Genomic DNA, 14,116 nt, shown 5'->3' with positions numbered 1-14,116 from the left:
TGCCCCTTTTTATATTGAGTTGTTTATATATAAAAGAAGCCTTTTATATAATGTGGCTATTAGTCCTTTCCCATAAATTGTCATTCCTATTCCCTGTCATTTTTCTTCTAAAATATTTTATAATCTTCTACAAGTAAGTTTTGACGTTTTATGCAGTTAACTTTCGTTTTCCCTTGTTTGGCTTTGGAATCATTGCTATGAAAGGCTTTCTGTACCCTAAGATTATAGAAATACGTTTCTACATTTTTTATTAGTTTTATCATTTTAAATTTGGATTCTTGAGCTATCTGGAATTTATTGTATATATGTGAGGTTGTATTCTAACTTCATTTAACACGGTGTGGTGAGGCATTTCATCATCCATCCTTTCATTAAACAGATTTTTAGCACCTCCCTACCATGTGCTAAGCAGCGTTCTGGGTGCTGGGAAGGTAGCAGTGAATGAAACAGGCAAAGCCCCTTCCTCCTGGATCTTCCCTTCTAGAAAGAGGAGGCAGCAGTGAAGAAGAAATACTACTGAGGACGAGGTTACATGTGATGGCCACGCAGCAGGGTTACCTGGCTGAGTGTGACGGGGCACCTTTGAGGAGATGGCATTCAAACTGTTGTAAATCTGTTGAAATAATCTATTGAATAATCTGCTTATTCTCCATAGATTTGAAATGCTACCTTTAAAATATACTAAATTTATATGTGTATATAAGATGTTCACGTATAATATATTCACACACATACATACACGCATGAGTTTATTTTTCTGGATTCTGTTCTATTGCTCTGTTTCTACTATAGTAACACACTATTTGTTTTAGAATTTATTTTGTTATTTTATAAAGAAAATCCACCCCCCCCTTGTTTTTCTTTTCAAAATTTTGGTTACTGTACTGTTCTTTTTTTTTTTTTTTTTTTTTTTAAATTTTATTTATTTATTTATTTATTTATTTATGGCTGTGTTGGGTCTTCGTTTCTGTGTGAGGGCTTCCTCTAGTTGCGGCAAGTGGGGGCCACTCTTCATCGCGGTGCGCGGGCCTCTCACTGTCGCGGCCTCTCTTGTTGCGGAGCACAGGCTCCAGACGCGCAGGCTCAGCAATTGTGGCTCATGGGCCTAGTTGCTCCGCGGCATGTGGGATCTTCCCAGACCAGGGCTCGAACCCGTATCCCCTGCATTGGCAGGCAGATTCTCAACCACTGCGCCACCAGGGAAGCCCCACTGTACTGTTCTTATACATTTATCCTTAGGGTCAAATTTTGTTAACTATAATCAAGTTCTAACAGAAACAGTTAAAAAGAAAAAATATGCAATTTGGATTTGGATTCATTAAATCTGTATCAATTTGAGGAAGATTACCATATTTACAATGTTTATTCTTCCTCTTGAGTAAAAAACTTACCCTTCATTTTATTTGGATCTTTCATTATGGATTTTGTTAACTTTGATCATGAGGCTCTTGCTTATTCCTAGTAAGTATATTCTGAGGTGTTTCATTTTTGTTGCACTGTGATTGGGATTTATCCATGATTGTGACTTTGTTAAAAAAAAAAGAAGAAGAAATTGGGTTGCTAAGAATTATATTTGAAGACACTTTGCCATTGTGGTGCCTAAAACTTCATCACTATCGTATCTTCTTTATAAAGTATACTTTCATTATTAAAATATCCCTATTTATTCCATTTGATAATTCATCTTTTTAAAGAATAACAATATCAAAAAAGCCTGTGTTTTAGGTTTAAGAAAACCTCTGCATAAAGGAGATAAACCCATGAAGCTGCTTATTTCAAACACCCCGAGTTACCCCGTGCTTAATGTAGTGCTGGGGAGAAAAAACCCATAATAAGTGGAAAGGAGAAAGGCAGAAAACATTTTTAAGGGATTAACAACAGATACATTTTATGAACGATACAGTTAAGTTTCACTTCAGCCTTCTAAAATGCCTTTCTGTACTAATCTACCCAGGGCTCCATAGTACGTTACATAGTAGGGACAAGCTCTGCAGCACGAGGGCTGGAGGTTGGGGGTGGGTAGGTTCTGCACTTAAGGGAATCTAGGGACTAGAAGAATCTAGGGAAGTGGGGAAGACCAGCATATAGCCCACAGGAGTCTGAGTTTGGGCTTTTAATTTTGCCCAATATGTTCAGCTAAAAAGGCGATTGCCTTGTAATTAATTTATTGAAAGTAGATTAATTTTTGGAAAGAGAGTGTCATATTTCTGATCTGTTATGTTTTTCAGAAAGAAGGGGCTTCTGTTTTGTTTCCACGTATATTCTACCTTATCTGATATTGATATGGTCTCCTCCATGCCTTTTTGTTTGTTTGCTTTTGCCTGCTATATCTTGTCTCTATCACCACCCCTTTTTAACAGTTTTTTGGTTTGTGTTTCAGGTGTATCTCTTGTATGTGCCATATAATTGTATTTTAAACCAATTTTACAGTTTTTTTCTATTAATAGATAAAGTCAACCCATTTACATTTTTTTTTTTTTAAGTTTTTTACTTGATTTTATTTATTTATTTATTTATTTATTTATTTTTGGCTGTGTTGGGTCTTCGGTTCGTGCGAGGGCTTTCTCCAGTTGCGGCAAGCGGGGGCCACTCTTCATCGCGGTGCGGGGACCGCTCTTCATCGCGGTGCGCAGGCCTTTCTCTATCGCGGCCCCTCCCGTCGCGGGGCACAGGCTCCAGACGCGCAGGCTCAGCAATTGTGGCTCACGGGCCCAGCTGCTCCGTGGCATGTGGGATCTTCCCAGACCAGGGCTCGAACCCGTGTCCCCTGCATTAGCAGGCAGATTCTCAACCACTGCGCCACCAGGGAAGCCCCCCATTTACATTTGTTGTTATACATGTATCAAGTCTTTTTCTGGTTATTTAATGATTTGTCCTTATTATGCTTTCTTGTTTCCTTTCTTCTCCTTTCTTTAAATTTTTGACCTGATGATTTTTCTTGTTTCCTTTTCTTCCTTTCATAAAATGAAAATTCTGCCATGTATTTATATCCTGCTAGTAGCTACTTTTACTTTTCTTGTCACTATTTGTCAGTGATTTTTAACATTTTTTTTGTTATTTTGATATATTGATTTAAAAGTATTAGGAGAAAATAATGAGGTAGAAAGATATATAATACATTCTGTGCCTCAGGGTTGACACTTTTTCTGGAGTTCATAACCAGTAGGATGTAAAAATACACAACTTGCTTGGAAATTGGTTTCATTCCATCTCTGGTCTCTCCGGTCCTTTTCTTTCCACTAACTGTCTCCCCTTTGCCTATTCACATATTACAGTGCTCTCTGTCCTTAAACGGAAACCTTTTCCATTGCTTTATTTACACGACTTATTCCTTACTTCTTTTCATACAGTGTTACCTCGCATCTTCACAAAAAGTTTGAAGTAATTTCATCTGACTGCTTCTGATTCCTTATCTTATCTTCCTTATCTTCTTCACTGTAAGCTGACTTCTTCCTTCACGACTCTTCTAAAATTAGCTAATTTTCGAATCAGCAGATTCTTTTCAATCATCATTCTGTTTGACCCACTCAGCTTCTGATAGTGTTGACTAGTCCCTCCTCTTTGAAACCCTCTTTCTCCTGAGGTTCAATCCTGAGTCTCCTTCCATCTCCCTTTCTGTCTTTCTCTCACTCTTCCTCTTGCTGAGGATTGCTAGGGTCTTTTCTTGGCCTTCTCCTCACAACATGAGGAGTTGGATGGCCTTGGGTTCAAGCTGTATGATCTTGGAGAGGTTATTTAACCTTTTTGTTCCTCAGATTCCTCATCTGTAAAATGATGACTTTAATTCTGTCACTTTAGCAGGTTGTCCTTTGGATTAAATGAGCTGAGGCATATGAACCTCCTATTAGTACAAAACTGAGTACAATGTGAGTTATCATTTATGGTAACTGCCACTCAGTTAGTGTTCCCTCCTTGTATTAGTTAGGGTTCTCCAGAGAAACAGAACCAATAGGATATATGTAGATATACAGAAAGAGATTATGAGGAATTGGCTCACACAATTATGTAGGACGAAGAGTCCCCATGATCTGCCATCTACACTCGTAGGGCCCAGGAAAGCCAGTGCTGCAGTCCCACTCCAAACCCGGAGGCCTGAGATCCAGGGACTGATGGTGTTAAGTCCTGGTCTGAGTCTGAAGGCTCAAGAGGTAGGAGCATTTATGTCTAAGGGCAGGAAAAGATGGCTGTCTCAACTCAAGCAGAGAGAACAAATTCGCCTTTCCTCAGCCTTTTTGTTCTATTTGGGCCCTCAGCAGATTGGATGATGCCCTCCCACCTCTTCTTTGCTCAGTCTACTGATTCAAATGGGAGAACTCTCACAGAAATACCCAGAAATAATGCTTTACCAACTCTCCGGGCATACCTTAGCCCAGTCAAGTTGACACATGAAATTAACCATTATACGCATCAAATAGATAGTGAATGCTTACAGAGTTTTATTTCCTAGTCTAAGGGCTAGAAAACAAAGCTCAAATGGGCTTATAAATTTGAAATGCCATTTTCAAGTCAAGCTGGGTGTTTTGCTGGTTGTCTCATAGACCAACCACTGTCTAGATTTATCCTCTTTGCACATGCTTTCCCCACATTAACTGGAATTCCCACCCAGTGATTGTAAAGCCTAAAATTCCATGTGCTGCTTCTACAACTCTGAGCCTTAGGGAGCGCCAAAGACCTCGTTGTGAGTTCCCCTGCTCTCCCCGGATAGGCCCCCACCCACTGCTAAAGGCTCCACACACAACTAGCTCCCCTGTCAGCCTGGCCAGGTACACCCCTCCTAATCCTCAACCTAATGGTTTTCACCTCCCTAGCAGCCCACAAAAGTGTTCAAACAAGCCAGTCACATCTTCCCATGGGAACCAAGGGTCACCTCAGCCTCCTGTCAGTACCAAGTCTGCCTCCCACAGCCCCTGCGGTTCACTGTGCCTGAGTACAGGCCCCGAGTGGTCTTGCATGGTGTGGGGTTGTGAGGCCAACTTGTGACTAATGAACTCCTGTCAGGCTCATCTGTCCAGTGCTGGGTGTCATATATTCGGTCACCGTGTGCTATTTAGGGTGGGGAATCCCTCCTTCATCAATGGAGTGAATAGGATACAATCAGAACACCACCTACTCTTCTCCAGTGCTAATCTAGAGCAGCCTTCACTATCCTTCCCTATGACTCCTTATACCTCCTCTTCCTGTCCTTAAATGTCAAAGCACTTTCTATATTTGTCTCTGATTATTTCATGATAACGTCTGTTTTTGTTGCAGATGTTTAGTTTCTTTTGGAGGGTAATATTTTTCTCTCACAGATCTCTTTCTTCTGTCCCTTCTAATGCTGCTTGCTTTTTTTGTTTTTTGTTTTTTAATTTCCTTAGAGGGTGTTATTGGCATAATCCTTTGTTCAGTAGAAATTTATAGTTTCAGGAATCAGTGACATTCAAGGATGTGTCTGTAGATCTCACCTGGGAGGAGTGGGTCCAATCTAAATTCTGCTCAGAGGAACTTGTATGGGAAAGTGATGCTGGGAAACTACAGTAACCTGGTTTCACTGGGTAAGGACTTCTCCTCGTAACTCAAAACCTACCTATTGCCATCTTTCCCACTATTGACATCTTGTACAGCCTCTGAAATTTGTGAATTTGGACTTGAAATCCTGATACTACAGGACATTGTTTTAGGGTAGTTCCTTAGTGTCCTGTCTTTCAAGGTGAAAGGCCTTTTCTATAGAGAATGGAAAAATCTCAGAAGCCACACCTTCCTTTGTTACAGAAGCCCTGAGGAGGAAGGGATAAGACATATGCTGGGAGTGGTTTTTATACTCAGTTCAGAAGTCAAATTTAGTGTTTCTCCTCCCGAGCAGGGCATCAGCTTTCCAAACCAAATGTGATATCTCAGCTGGATTGAGAACTGAGCCTGATGACAAAAGAACATCCAGGGTGCATTTCCCCAGGTAAGGATCTGGCTGCAAGAACTTGTTCCATGAGTGTCACCTTGGGGAGAAACCACTTCAGAGGTCCCTGGGTCTCTTGAGACCTGTACCATTTGCTGTGTGTTTCTCAAATGCCTCTGCATTGTTGATGTCACTCATCCTGCCGAGGTCTTGCATGTGTCCTTACCTCAGTGGGAGGTAATATCTTATGAGGATTAAATGAGTTACTACATTTGTGACTCCTTTAAATTGCCTGGAACATACTGAACATTCAGTAAATGTCAGCAGTTATTATTTCCTCTTCTGTCATCTGTGCTTTCTGTTCTTTTTCTTTCTTTCTTTCTTTTTTTTTTTGTGGCCATGCTGCGTGGCTTATGGGATCTTAGTTCCCTGACCAGGTATCCAACCCGGGCCCTCGGCAGTGAGAGCGAGGAGTCCTAACCACTGGACCACCAGGGATTTCCCTCATCTGTACTTTCAATCCCTGTCTTTCTATCCCCCTCTACTTTATTCTCTTTATTTTCTTTCGTGAATCTTTCTTCTCAGCCATTACCTATATCCATAGCTTCCTTTCCATTATTCATTTAAACATCTGTCAACTTTTTAAAAGGAAACTAACATTTCTCCTCCTCTGAATTATATAGGTGTTTTATACAGTCTTCATTTAAAAACAAATGACAAGTGAGTTTAGCCCTGTTCTTTTTACTAGTAACCTTACATTTTATGTATTTCCTTTCTCATTCCTAAATTTTTAATCTGAATCTACTACTTATTTAATCCCATTCTCCTCTAAGCATTTAATGCTTCGTAATCTTTGTTATCTGCCTACTAATCCCCCTCACAACTGAAATTTCTTTATTAGATGTTATCATGACTTTTCTCTGAAAAAATGCATTTTACACCTTTATCTTTTCTACTCATGTGAAAGTGTTGATCACTTCTTTTCATACACTGTTTAAAGAGTTAGGCAGGGCTTCCCTGGTGGCGCAGCGGTTGAGAATCTGCCTGCCAATGCAGGGGACACGGGTTCGAGCCCTGGTCTGGGAAGATCCCACATGCCGCAGAGCAACTAGGCCCGTGAGCCACAATTACTGAGCCTGCGCGTCTGGAGCTTGTGCTCCGCAACAAGAGAGGCCCCGACAGTGAGAGGCCCGTGCACCGCGATGAAGAGTGGTCCCCGCTTGCTGCAACTAGAGAAAGCCCTCGCACAGAAACGAAGACCCAACACAGCCAAAAATAAATATAAATAAATAAAAATTTTAAAAAAAAAAGCTTTAAAAAAAAAAACAAAACTTAAAAAAAAAAAAAGACTTAGGCAGATATTTTTTGATCTCTGGATAGTGTATGGCTATCTAAGTACAGAGCAATAAAAGAAATCAGTAAAAAAACATTGATAGGAAAAAAATCATCTTGCGACCATCGCTGCTTGTTTCCATTAAGCTTTCTAAAGAACAGGATTCTGGAAGGGTCACTGTGTCAAAGGATATATACATTTTTGTGGCTCTTGCTACATATTGTACAACTTTGGATATTATCTTATGCTTTTCATGCTAATTTTTAGGTATAGAATGATTGCTTAAGGTAGCTTTAATTAACTTTATTACAGATTTCTGTGGATTCAATTACTATTGCTATTTGTATTCTTACATAACAAACAAATGTTTTTTGAGCACTGGGCTCTGTTCCTAACATTGGGGGTAGAGCAATGAGCAAAACAGGCAGAGTTTCCACGTGGAGTTTATAGTCTAGTCAGGGAAACAATAACTTAATCAAGAAAGAAGGCAGGGAAGGAGAAGGGAGAAGAAAGGAAGGAAGAAGGGAGGGACTGACTATTCATAGAGTCAGGTGCTGCGTGGAAGAACAAAACATCATAAGGGAAGTAGATCAGTTAACAGGAGTGCTGTTTTATAGGGGTGATCAGGGAAGGCCTCTTCTTTAAGGTGACTACTGAACAGATACTCAAAGTGATGGTCATGTGGGAGCACATTCTGGGCACAGGGAGCAGCAGGTACAAAGACCTTGTGGTAAATTGCATGGCATTGTTTGAAGGGAAAATGTGAGATGTGACGATTTCTTTAAACTTTGTCTTTCAGTCCTTCTGTGAAAAAATTTATTTCTACTATCATATTTTTTATTTCTATGAGCCTTCTCATTCTCTAAGTGCTCCTTCTTTTTTAATAGCAGTCTTTTTTTTTTTTATTAATTAATTTATTTATTTATTTATGGCTGTGTTGGGTCTTCGTTTCTGTGTGAGGGCTTTCTCCAGTTGCGGCAAGCGGGGGCCACTCTTCATCGCGGTGCGCGGGCCCTCTCACTATCGCGGCCTCTCTTGTTGCGGAGCACAGGCTCCAGACGCGCAGGCTCAGTAGTTGTGGCTCACGGGCCTAGTTGCTCCGCGGCATGTGGGATCTTCCCAGACCAGGGCTCGAACCTGTGTCCCCTGCATTGGCAGGCAGATTCTCAACCACTGCGCCACCAGGGAAGCCCTAATAGCAGTCTTTTAAAATGCATGTATTAACTTCTCTTGTCTGTATGAGGATATGTAAATTATATTTTTGGTAGGGGTTTTTTGTTTTTGTTTTTGTTTTCTTTTGCAGCATTTTGTTCCCTAGATTATTTTAGTGCATTTATTTATGACTTTTTCATTCTTTCACTGTCATGTTGGTGGGTTTTCTAGAAGCATCAGAGGCAAACAAAGGTATTGCTCATACTGGGTTTTCCTCTCCCAGTTTTTTACCCACCTTCCAACTTCTCTATTGGGCTGAATACTAAAGATTTATCACTTGCGTATGATTACATTTCACACTGTATTTCTCTTGTCTCTTTGAATATCTATCTAGCCACTAGTATGTAGGCTTACTGAATTGTCATGATTGAGCTTACTTTTATTTATATCCCCTGCCTAGCATGTTGTCTGCGAGAGCAGGTATTTAATATCTTTGTTGAGTGAATATTAGATGACATCAAGTAGAATTTTTAGTAATCAGGTAAAACTATAGCTTTGAAAATTATAATTATATTTATGACACTCATATCAATGAATATTTTTAATTATCAGGAAGAGCGAATAAGAAGGGCAAAGCAGCAAGGATGGAATCTTGAGGAATAACATTTGACTGGGGGACAAAAATGCTCTAGCAAAGGTGACAGAAAAAGTGGTCAGAGGGAGAGGAGAGAGTTATGGAGAGCCGGGCCAAGGGAAGAGAGAAAAACAGAGAAGAGTGCAACAGTGCCAAGTAAGAAATGAGAAACGCTATTGGTCTTAGTGTTGAGGAAGTGGCCTGTAACCCAGGGAGGAGCACTCTGGTGCTGCAGGACATGTGCCTGGGGAGAAGAGTGAAGAAGTAAACAAGGACTTTTACGGGGAATTCCCTGGTGGTCCAGTGGTTAGGACTCTGCACTCTCACTGCCAAGGGCCCAGGTTCAATCCCTGGTCAGGGAACTAAGATCCTACAGGCCGTGCGGCAAGTCCCACCACCACCACCCCGACAAAAAAGAGGGAGACTTTTAAGTACAGACCATCCTTTCAACAAAGTTAACTTTGAAGGAAAAGGAAGAAAGGGCAGGACCTGAAAGAAGTCAGATGTAGAATGCCTCCGATTTGTTTTTTACTGAGATAGAGACTTGAATGCATTTACAAGAGCATAGAGGTACCCGTTGGAGAGAAGGAAATAAAGACAAAGAAAAGTGGAGGAGAACGGAGCTCAGAAAACATGATGATGTGCAAACTCCAGATCTTGTTCTGTCTAGATTTTCTTTGATGTTACTGCCAGTTAGTCTCATTATGCTGTCCAAAACCAAGAGGGGAAAGCGACAACCGAGTGCTGTGCTCAGCTCTTCCCCAGGCATCATCTGATTTACCTCTGTGTGTGAGTAAATGTATACGTGTGTACACATGCACACACAAAGAGAGAGAATTTATGCGCTCTTACCGAGTCCCCATGTACCTTCATGCCACCTTCATAATAAGCCTCATTAATGGTTAGTACAGGCACGTATCTTTGCTTCCAGTAGGAAAACTAATCTAAAAGACTGTAATCAATGTAGGTGAATCCAAAAAGTTTGTTCATCCTTGCATAGGCTCTCAGCACTGGTGGTTCCTTCTGCCTGGGATGCTCTCCCTTTGATAGTCCTGTGACTCCCTCCTTGGCCCCTAAAGTCTTGTCTTCAATGTCACCTTGTCAGTGAGCCCTTTCCCGAAGATTGTATCTAAAATGATAAACTTTTCCCCTTACCCATCATATTCCCTATTTCCATTTTATTGCTTTGATTTTTTCCATAAGGTATACCACTTAAATACTAAATATTTTACTTATTTATTATGTTGATTACCCTTCTTCCTCTCACTAAAATATAAGTTCCTCCAGGGCACTTTTGTTCATTGCTGTATCCCTAGCACCTTGAACAGTGCCTCACTCAATAAATAGTTATTGAATGAATGATTTATCATGTTCAGAAGATCGATCTGGCTCCTTTGTGGAGAATGCACTGTAGGGTAGCAAGAGTGTTACATAGGAAGTCCAGTCAGGTGAGTACTGAAATAGTCTGGTTGAATGGAAGGAGTAACTTAACTGTTAGGCTGGAAGAAATATAAAAGGAGAAAAGAAAGAAATCAGCTTGCCCTAGGAAGAGCAGGGCCTGCTGCCCAAGTCTCTCACCTGGGCCCCCGACCCCCGGCCAAATACTCTGCAGGTTCTTGGCCTCTACTACGGCCAGTCCCAGCCATAAATACTGAAAGAGCTGTGTTTTCCCATACCCCTTGGTCCTGGGGACTCTTATGTACTGATGAGTACCAAAGTTAATATAAATCCTAAAGTTAACTAGGCATTCTAAGACTGTAAGGGAGTATGGGCCATCACTTGAAAGAACTGCTTAGGAATAAAGGAATGGAAGAGAGAGCTGTATATTGTTTGACATAAAATAATAATGATAATGATAACCTCTAACAATCATTGAACTCTTATTGTGGCCAAGCATAAAGCTGTGCATGTTACAGGTCCTTATTTAATGAGAGCCAAATGGTAAGGATCTGAAATGTCGTCCAATCCTGAAAGAGCTATGGTTTTGATCTTTAGTGCTCAGTTCCAACCTTCAATACTTCACTAATATGAGTAAAGCCACCTTAACAATTTTATGTTTTCCACAGAGACAGTCATGTAATCTGGGAAAAATGAAACTTCTCCCCTCTCATTTGTCTAAAAGTGATCACACTTTTGGAACAATATTAAATAGTTGCAGTAATAGTAAGCATCCTTTCCTTGATTCTGTTTTTTAGTGTGAATTCTTCTAGTGTTTTATTTTTATGCTTGGTACAATGCTAATATTTTTGTTTTTGAATCAGGATTGGATGTTGGATATTATCAAATACTTTGAAGCATCCATCAGGTTGATCATATGCCCTTTTTCCCATGACCTATTAATATATTACTAGATTCCTAATAGTGAGCATTCTGGAATTCCTGGATAAATCCTTTGTTCAAACATGCAAACATTTAAGTAATATTTCAGGAATGGTTTAGGAGTATTGCAATTACTGAATCTTTCATATTTAAGAACATGTTTTGTATTCTTCCTATGCATGTATAGAGACTGGCTATGTGGAATTCTTGAGTCACATCAGTTTTTCCTCAGTCCTTTGTAGACATGACTCCACTGTCCTTCGGCATCCCATGTTCTTGGAGTGATCACTTAGGCCAGTTTTTAAAAAATTTGTAGGGCAGTCTATTTTTTTTCTTTTTCTTAAGCAGCAAATCTTCAGAGGTAACTTTTTAAGTTAGGTCTCTAAATTCCATGAAGATATACTGAACCCTTACTATTAAGTTTTCTGCAGTATATGTTTCAACTTAAAATGATCAATATTTTCCAAAATAGAAAATATTTTGTTGTTGTTCTCATTTGTTTTTTGAAATGTCATATATACAGAAGAATGTGTAAAATATGGGTACTACTTAGCAAAAACCTACCTAGTCTTCTAAGCCCTTTATAATTATCAACTAATTATTGTTCACATATCAACACTATATAGGTACCATTTTACAGATGAGGAAACTGGAGCACAGGACAGGTTAAGTAATCTGCCCAAGGTCACACAGCTAACAGTGATGGAGCCAGGTGGAGCAGCTCCAAAGTTGTTGTCTTAACCGTACTGCTTTTTTTATAGTTCATGATGATAAAAATGAATGAATAATAACGAAAGCAAACACCCAGGCACTAGAGCCCAGATTCAGATTCAGAAACGGAACACTGCTAGTACCCTAGTAGCTTTATATGCACCTCCTCATTCCCATCCTCTTCCTCTACCTAAGACATAACCACTGTTCTCACTTCTGTGATAAATCCCTTCCCTTGCTTTTCTTTATAGTATTGCTATCCACAGATGAACAATATATTTAGTTATAGTCTGTTTTTAAACTTTACCTAAATGGACTCTTACTGTATTTATTTTTCTGTGACTTTGCTTAAATTATTTATTCATTTATATTGATATGTGTGGCTTTAGTTTATTAATGTTTACTGTCTTAAGCAGTTCAGGCTGCTGTAACAGAATACCATAGACCAGGTGACTGAATTTATCAGACATTTATTTCTCATAGTTCCAGACGCTGGAAGTCTGAGATCAGGGTGCTAGCATGGATGGGTTTTTGGTGAGGGCGCGCCTCCTGGTTCATAGGATAGAGCAAGTTCCCTCGTGTGTGCCACTTCTTATCAGGGCACTAATCTTATCAGGGCTTTACCCTCATGACTTAATGACCCAAAGACCCCCACTTCTTAATATTGTCTCACTGGGGATTAGGCTTCAACATATGAATTTTGGGGAGAACAGACGTGAAATCCATAACATTCACTGTTTTCATTTCTCTTGTATAAGTATTTGACAATTTGGTTATCATTTCTCTTGTTGGTAGACATTTGGGTTGTTTCCAGTTTTTTGCTATTGTACACAATACTACTTTAAAAATTATGAATCGTGGTGAACCTTTACAAGATAGATTTACCTAAGTGTATGTACCTACTAGTGGATTTGCTAAATCATAGTCTGTGTGCCTGTTCTACATTCTAGGTAGTGCTAAACTGTTTTTCAAATACTTGAACCAAATTACACTCCTACCAGCAGTATGTGAAAGTTCCCCATACTGCACATCTTTCTAAATTCTGAAGCTGTCAGTTTGAACTTTTGAATTTTGTTTCTCAGGTGGATGTGGTAATAGTATCTCACTGAGGCTTTACTCAACCTTCTCCTGGTTACTGTTGGATTGGCATCTTTGCTTATGTTTACTCACTATTCAGGTTTCCTTTTCTTTTTCTTTTTTTAAATAAATTTATTTATTTATTTTTATTTTTGGCTGCATTGGGTCGTCATTGCTGTGTGTGGGCTTTCTCTAGTTGCGGCGAGCAGGGGCTCCTCTTCGTTGTGGTGCATGGGCTTCTCATTGTGGTGGCTTCTCTTGTTGCAGAGCATGGGCTCTAGGCACGCAGGCTTCAATAGTTGTGGCATGTGGGCTCAGTGGTTGTGGCTCACAGGCTCTAGAGCACAGGCTCAGTAGTTGTGGCGCACGGGCTTAGTTGCTTCGCAGCATGTGGGATCTTCCCAGACCAGGGCTCAAACCCGTGTGCCCTGCGTTGGCAGGCGGATTCTTAACCACTGCGCCACCAGGGAAGTCCCCAGGTTTCCTTTCCTTAAGTGTCTATTCAAGCCTTTTGTCCATTTTTCTAGTGGGCTTAGTGTTCTACAGGTATTGTTTTCCAAGTCTAAGTTCTAGAGCTCTTTTTGGGTCACGTGTTGCAAATCCCTTCTCCCAGTATGTAACTTTTTTTTTTTTAATACATCTTTTGATGACTGGAAGCATTTATTCTTCCAATGTTTATTCTCCCATTTGGTTTTAATGCTTCCCCCCCCCCCCCCGCCTTGTTCTCCTGCTTTTATTATTTTAAAAATTTCTTGAACCTCTACCTAGTTTCCAAATTTGATATTTTCTGTGTCATTTATCTTTGAATAGTTTTGTCTGTCTGGACATTGTATTTGTCTAACAGTGTGAATAGATGCCCCATGTCCTTTATGTTGTTTACTGGGTAGCACTTGGAATGATCTCAAAGAACTTCAGTTGGATAGCTGGATATGATAGAGTGAAGTGGGGCAAGAGGCAGCCTCCAGTTCACGTGTTGCCTGTTGGTATTTCATGCTTGACTGGATAGGTCCTCTGTGAG

The 14,116-nt window shown here is 40.1% G+C and overlaps 1 non-coding gene across 1 annotated transcript; it reads left to right on the top strand.

The window, feature by feature from the left end:
* The first annotated feature begins 9,280 nt into the window (after positions 1–9,280).
* Positions 9,281–9,353, top strand: TRNAE-CUC (transfer RNA glutamic acid (anticodon CUC)). Its single transcript has one exon. It is a non-coding gene; the product is annotated as a tRNA-Glu (tRNA).
* The last annotated feature ends 4,763 nt before the right edge of the window (positions 9,354–14,116 follow it).

This window comes from Balaenoptera acutorostrata, chromosome 2 (assembly GCF_949987535.1).
Source record: "Balaenoptera acutorostrata chromosome 2, mBalAcu1.1, whole genome shotgun sequence".
Classification (NCBI taxonomy): Eukaryota; Metazoa; Chordata; class Mammalia; order Artiodactyla; family Balaenopteridae; genus Balaenoptera; species Balaenoptera acutorostrata.
This window is presented reverse-complemented; position numbering and strand designations above follow the sequence as displayed.